The sequence below is a fragment of the Ictidomys tridecemlineatus genome, chromosome 1 (assembly GCF_052094955.1).
Source record: "Ictidomys tridecemlineatus isolate mIctTri1 chromosome 1, mIctTri1.hap1, whole genome shotgun sequence".
NCBI lineage: Eukaryota > Metazoa > Chordata > Mammalia > Rodentia > Sciuridae > Ictidomys > Ictidomys tridecemlineatus.
In genome coordinates this window covers 105092206-105099946 of record NC_135477.1, presented here as the reverse complement: position 1 = coordinate 105099946, position 7741 = coordinate 105092206, and the positions used below count along the sequence as shown (strand labels likewise).

General features: G+C 34.4%; 1 pseudogene; it reads right to left on the bottom strand.

The window, feature by feature from the left end:
• Positions 1-214: 214 nt before the first annotated feature.
• Positions 215-1429, bottom strand: LOC101978681 (eukaryotic initiation factor 4A-II pseudogene; annotated as a pseudogene).
• Between the last annotated feature and the right edge of the window lie 6312 nt (positions 1430-7741).

The window sequence follows — 7741 nt, the reverse complement described above, 5'->3', positions numbered from 1 at the left end:
TTTATACCCACCTCAACAGTCTAAAGAGGATAAAGCCAATGACTTTCCTTACAAGAGTTCACAACTAATGTCGCTTTGCTGTCAAAATCTGTATTTCTGATCTGTTATGAGCATTAAGACAAAATTCAAATATTCCCGAAGAAGCACCATGCATGCTGTGATCATCTATTCAGCAACAGAGAGCACTGCATTCAAATATATCTCATCCCAGGAATTAAATATGGTCAGCCACACTCACGGACATTTCCTCCACTGTATATTGTAGATAATCTCTATGTCACAAAGAATCCTATTTCTTCTTCAATAACAAAGTTTATAGCCACACCTTTCCTCCCAAATATCCCCCTTTTCCAATTCTGTGAATATAGTTTTCAAGATTGGTAGGTAAATCATAGTTTACAACCAAAGATACTTATTGCACCTCAATCCCATGAGCCAACAAGTCAGTAGTGATCAGAACTCTGCTTGATTCTGATCAGAATTCACTCATGATAACATCTCTCTCCTTCTGGTCCATGTAACCATGAAGAGCAGAAACTGTGAAGTCCCTGGCATGCATTTTCTCAGTGAGCCAGTCCACTTTGTGCCTTGAATTGAAGAAAAATCACAGCCTGTATAACAGTCAGTGTCTCATACAAGTCACAAAGTGTGCCCAACTTCCATTCTTCTCTTTCAACCTTAATGTAAAACTGTTTGATTCCTTCAAGGGTCAATTCTTTCTTCTTCACCAGAATTCAAATTGGATCTCTCATGAATTTTTTGGTCACTTCCAACACATCAATTGGCAATTCAACACAACCTGAATACTTGTATTTAATTTTTGTAAAATCTCATAGATTTGATTCTTAAACTCCAGGCTCCACATTTCATCTGCTTCATCCAAAACAAACATTTTGGTCTATTTTGGAGAAAGATATCTTCTGTTTAACATAGCAACACACGCCCCCTGGTGTACCAACAACAATATGTGGTACTTCAGCCTGTAGTTTTTGCATTTCATTTTGAACATTTGTTCTACCAATGCAGGCATGACAAGTTGCTCCCATATAGTCTCCAAGTGCCAGAATCATCTTTAGAATCCGTTAAGCCAGTTCTCTGGTGGGGGCCAATACTTGTGCTTGGGTCTCCTTGAACTCAATCTCCAGGACTGCAGGATAGAAAAAGCAAATGTGGCTGTCTTGCCACTACTTGACCGAGCTTGAGCAATCACATCATACCCTTTAATACAGCAAATAATAGCTCTCTGTTGAATTGCTGAAGGCTTCTCAAAACCATAAGCATAGATGCCTGGAAGAAGAGACTCCTTTAAATTCATATCAAAAAAGTTATCAACAATCTCATTCCAGTTTCTCTCGATAACACCATTGGGGCCCATTCCCTCTGGGCCTCCATGTTCTCTGCTGTTATAATCTGTGGAGCTACCAGACATGATCCGAAGAACCATTCAGACCCATTTGAAAAGAATTTTTTTTCCCATGAAAAGCCAGGTACAGTATACATCTGTAGCCATAGTTCAGGACCCTTATGCATGAGGGTCATTTATAATAGGGTCATTTATGCAGATATTCTCTCCTCTGCAAAGTAAAGCACAACTTCCCACTCCTAAGTTCAGGCTGCTTGTAGTATTTCTCCAAGGAATACAGCATGAAGAGCAGGGGGAAGTAAATTTATAGTGGAGAAATAGACAAATAATATCTCAGCCCAGATAAATCATGTTGAAAGCATGTGACCTGAATGTAATATAATGAAAACAGTACATTTCCTCGGTGGTCTTCCTCCCCAAAACACATAATGCCTGTCTAATCAAAAAAAAAAAAAAATCCTACAAATCCCAAGTGAGGGACATTCCACAAAATACCTGACCAGCACTTTTCAAAACTGTCAAATATCTTTAAAAAAGCAGGAAAATCTTAGAGATTGTGACAGCCAAGAGGAGCATAGGGAGATGTGGCACTAAATATAATATGGTGCCCACAAGATGTAATGAGGTCCTAAACAGAAAAAGAAAACCTAAGCATTTGAGTGACACATAGACTCTACTGATGATGAATCTATTTTGAATCATTAAATGTAACAATTATACCACACAAATGTAATATAAGGATAATTTGGAGTGCTAGATGTAGAGTATACAGCAACCATTTTAATAACAGGTTTTTCATGAGTCTAAAACTCTTCTAAAATTAAAAGTTAACTTAAAATAATTAGCTTCAGGAGATGATAAGGAAACAATTCATTATCTTAGACACTGATAAATATGGGAATCTGTGCATTTCTCCCTTCATTATAGACATACTGCACCCTCAGTGATTTTGATTGCTTTATGATGTACTAACTTGGCTTGATGTGAATTTCATTTCCCAGAATTTCCTTTTTTGTATGTTTTTGTTTAGATAATTTAAGACCCTGCAATGGGAGGCCTTTAGTGTCCCCCATGGCACCAAACAGCTGAGTCTTCCTGGAATCAGGCTGTTTGAGAATCCAGCCCAAAGCACGTAGTAAATAAATGTCCATCCTTCTGTCATCAAGAGACTGATATTTAACAAACTAGTACCATAGGGAAACTGAAAGAGACCTCTGGAGAGAGATAATGAGCAAGACAGAAGATAGTCTTTTATAATGTAAGTTATGAAATGACATTCTATCATTTCTGCCATGTTCTGCTGTCTGCAGGAGTCACAGGGTCCTGCTCACATTCCAGAGGAGGTGTTCACAAACAGAGATCACTGGGAAACATTCTGGATGCTGCCTACGTACTGGTTTGCTTTCTGGCCTCCGCTGAGTCACATCCTTCCCACATAGAAAACACACTTCAGCCTTCCCAGAGCTCCCAGAATCTCATCCATTCGCACCATAAGCTCAAAAGCTACAATATATCATGCTCCACATACAGTTTCTCTGAGTGGGGTTCCTTGGCTGTAACAACTATATTTTCCTTGTTTAAAAATTAAAGATGCTTAATTTCCAAATCTAAAACTTGAAAAACATCATTAACTTTAAGGTAAACAGCTCATCTGTCATTATCAAATCTCACACCATCCATCATACATATTTTCCAAAGTGCATATTTAAATACTAACAAGGGGAAATTTGGGGAGAATTTAATTAACAATTGATGGGTCCATCGGTTAATTTTGACAAATGTCTTTATTAAATGTTAATGAGAATCCAAAAGACTAACAACAATTTGTAAGGTTAGTTGGTAGATCAAGATTCAGATACTTGATTAATCTTAATTCATTCCTGTCCTATTTTTGTGTGTAAAAATGACATCTGTGACATTTTTCAAATACCGTCAAGTAAAAAAGAGAAAATGTACCATGCTCCCTAAAGTAGTTGAAACTCTTCTATTTATAAATGATAGAAGCTCACTGCAAAATAGCATAAGCTTAAAAGGAACAAGTAATTTTCTGGTTTGTGTACCTGAGGAATGTAAGGTTGGACCAAAGTTGAGGTGCAGATAGTACCTCAAATTATACTAAACTGTGACAAATCTCCTCTTGTGTCTCTTTTCCTCCAGCTCTCAAAACCACTTCTCTGAGAATGTTTACAAATGTTCCTACCTGGGCACTCATCAACTCATCAAATGACCAGAGAGCAGAGAGAGCATGGAGCTGTCTTTTTGAGATTCAATATATAAAACTTTAGAAAAGACTTCTGATTTGTCTACCGCGGATCACTAATCTGTTGAGCTGGTTCTTGATCAAGAAGCAAGTACTTTCATTACAAACTCACAAGAACTGGAGTCAGAGAAGGCCAACCCCCTACAGAAAAATGTGTGAAGGGGCAAGGGCACCTATGGAGAGTTTCTCTAGAGGAGAAAGAAGTTGCTGGACCACCCAAAATAAGAGTTTTCTTATACTATCTTAATTTTAAATATAAATTGATTATTACATGAGTTATCTAAGTTCACCTAAAAGTTTTAAACGTAACGACATTCGAATTCAAGCTGCTCTACTACACCAAAATTTTCCTACTTTTGAAAATTAATAATTTTCATAAACATTTATATCCATTTTACATTTAAACTTTCAATTTGTGGTATTTAATGCTTTCTATCTTGGTTACCAGAATAATTACATGTATATGTTTTTATCTGAGCAAAGCTGTAAGTTATATTATTCTGAGTATGTTGTCACACTAGATAAATCTTAGAATAGTTTTTAGATATGAATCAAATTTAAGATCTTTAGAAATGGGGAAATAGCTTAGTGGTAAAGCACTTGTATAGCAAATGCAAGTCTCTAGGTTTAATCCCCAGGACTGCAAGAGAAAAAAAAAAAAACCTATAAAATAACTCTTGGAATGAAAACATAGTATATGCAAATACAGCATGTTTATGAAAGTAATCTCCTATAAAAAAGTGATAATACTGACTCATATTTAATTATATTTTATTTTAAAATGAAAAAACACAAAAATTACAGATAAAAAAGCAAATAATTAGTTATATTAAGGAGAACTCACTTATAAGTATCACTTAAATAAAATAGAATTTTGTGAGCCACCTAGAAGCCCTCCATGTAGCCTATTATAGCATGTTCCACATTTCCTAAATTTACCTAATATTCTGACATTTATAACAATCACTTTCTTGTTATTATTATTTTATCAACTAAGAGTATTTCCCTGAACATTGGTTTAATCTTGCTTCCTTTTTAAAAAATTGTCTTTTTAATTTTCTTTTAAATCTATAAATTCTTTTTTGATTCTTTTCTTTTCCTTATGATTTATGTAAAAAATACCAGTAAATTTGAGCAGAAGAATACCTAGAAGATTAGCAGATTCCCTTAGGCACAGTTAATTTTTTTTCAACCTGTTCCTTCAGTTCTCCCAATGATTGTATGAGTTGTTAATAATCTTGAATAAATCCTTTTCTGTTCACAATAGCTAGCGTGTGTCCAAAGTGCCTGCAATTAAAAACCCTGATCATAAGATGTGAAAAACTTTTTTTAAAAATAGAAGATTATTTTTCTATATATACTGCTATATAGTGGGATAGAGAAAGTTATATTTAAAATGTTCATTGAAATTTTATTAAAAATAAATCCATATCATACAGTATCACAGCTTAGTTCTTCAATGTCATGTGAACATCAAGACAACAGTCTTTCTAAAAGATCTCGCTTAGAGACTTGTATGGAGCTCTCTGTCAATAGGATTCTTATAGGAGAATGTGCTCTAATAGAGATAAAAGAGAAAAGTGTCACAAAATTTAGCTTTGCATTATTTCTTACAAAACCCAAATTAGCTATAGAGCTTGAAAAGCAAATACAGTTAGCCTATCATGAGCATAAATATTGTACATGATACCACCAAAACTAAAAGTAATCATATGTCTGTATGTTCATTTTGAAATTGTCATACAGTTCAAATAAGACAGAAGACAAAAGACGCAAAACATAGACAATGCCCTCAACAAACAGCAAAATGTGTGTGAAGTTACTTTAACTGTAAGTATTCTTATACTTAATGTCATAAAGAGCAATAAAAATGCAGAAGTATTATTTGAACAGAGCAAGAAATAACAAAGCAAAACATCTTCATTCTACTCAAATACTTTTATTGACTACTCTTATTCTCTAGATAGGTACAAAAGAAAAAAGCTGAAAAAAGCTTAGATAATAATTTAATAAACTTACCATCCATTTTGTGTATTTTCCATTTAACCAGGCAAGGGTCCAGAAGTGTAATTAATGCTTTGGTCAATACATCTTTGGCATCACCTAGAGTGGTAGAAATCTCTTCAGGAACATTGCCTAACAAAACAGTAAGAAAATACTGTCAAAATATATAATAAAGAATAGCAATATGTAGGTTATAATATCATAATGATAGATACTATTAGACAGAAGGCTCAAGAATCTATACATTTACGCATACAAAGTAAATAAAGAGTGACCCATTCTAAACTACCTGGCTTGAAAAAAAATCACTGTCTGTATTCCAAGCATTTGCTTTGCTGATTGGGTTTTACTACAAACTGGAATTTATGTATACTCTAATCAATGTTGTTAGAGCACTGAAAGAGAGCAGCCTATAGCAGATATGAAGTGCGTAGCAAGCACTATGTTGAGTGCAGTAACCCCATGTTTATTTCAGATGTTCCTCTCTAATCATGGTACTCATTATCCATTTTTCTTTTCTTTTTGTATTGGGATTGAACCCAAGGGTGCTTAATCACTGAGCCACATCCTCAGCCTTTTTTGATATTTTTTATTTAGAGACAAGGTCTCACTAAGTTACTTAGGGTCTCATTAAAATTACTGGCTTAGAACTGGCTATATTTCTGCCTCATTCTCCCAAGATGCTGGAACTATAGACGTGCATCAACATGCCCAGCAGCACTAATTTTTGAGGACCTTGGCAAAGATTCAGAATCTATTTTGGTACCAATACCATGCCATTATTGTTACTATATCTTTGTAGTATAGTCTAAGGTCTGATATTGTGATACCTCCTGCTTCACTCTTCTTGCTAAGGATTGCTTTGGCTATACTGGGTCTCTTATTTTTCCAAATGAAGTTCATGATTGCTTTTTCTATTTCCATAAGGAATAATGTTGAGATTTTAATTGTAATCACATTGGATCTGTATAATGCTTTGGGTAGTATGGCCATTTTGATAATATCAATTTTGCCTATCCAAGAACATAGGAGATCTTTTCATCTTCTAAGTTTTCTTTAGTTTCTTTCTTTATTGTTCTGTAGTTTTCATTGTAGAGACATTTCCCCTCTTTTGTTAAATTGATTCTCAAGTGTTGTGGGTTTTTTAAACTTTTTTAAATTTTAGGCTAATGTGCATGGGGTAGTTATCCTAATTTCTCTTTCAGAGGATTCATCACTGATGTGTAGAAATGCATTTGATTTATGGATATTGATTTTATATCCTGCTACTTTGCTGAATTCATTTATTTATTCTAGAAGTTTTCTGGTGGAGTTCTTTGGATCCTGTAAGTATAGAGTCATGTCATCGGCAAATAATGATAGTTTGAGTTTTTCTTTTTTCTATTCATATCCCTTTAATTTCTTTCATCTATCTAATTGCTCTGGTTAGAGTTTCAAGGACTATGTTGAATAGAAGTGGTGAAAGAGGGCATCCCTGTCTTCTTCCAGATTTTAGAGGCTGTGCTTCCAATTTTTCTCCATTTAGAATGATGTTGGCCTTGGGTTTAGCATAGATAGCTCTTACAATGTTGAGTTATGTTCCTCGTATCCCTAATTTTTCTAGTGTCCTGAATATGAAAGGGTGCTATATATTTTGTCAAATGCTTACTCTACATCAATTGATATATTCATATAATTCTTATCTTTAAGTCTATTGATGTGATGAATTACATTTATTGATTTTCATATGTTGAAACAACCCTGCCTCCTTGGGATGAATCTCACTTGATCAAGATGCACTATTTTTTAAATATGTTTTTGTATATGATTTGCCAGAGTTATTAAGAATTTTTGCATCTATGTTCATAAGGGATATTGGTCTGAAATTTTCTTTCCTTGATGTGTCTGGTATGGGTATCAGTATGACACTAGCTTTATAGAATGAGTTTGGAAGGGTTCCTTCCTTTTCTATTTCATGGAATAATTTGAGAAGTATTGGTATTGATTTTTCTTTGTAGGTCTTGTGGAACTCAGCTGTGAATCCATCTGGTCTTAGACTTTGCTTGGTTGGTAGTCATTTGATGGCATCTTCTATTTCCTTGCTTGAAATTGATGTTTAAATTGTCTATGACCTC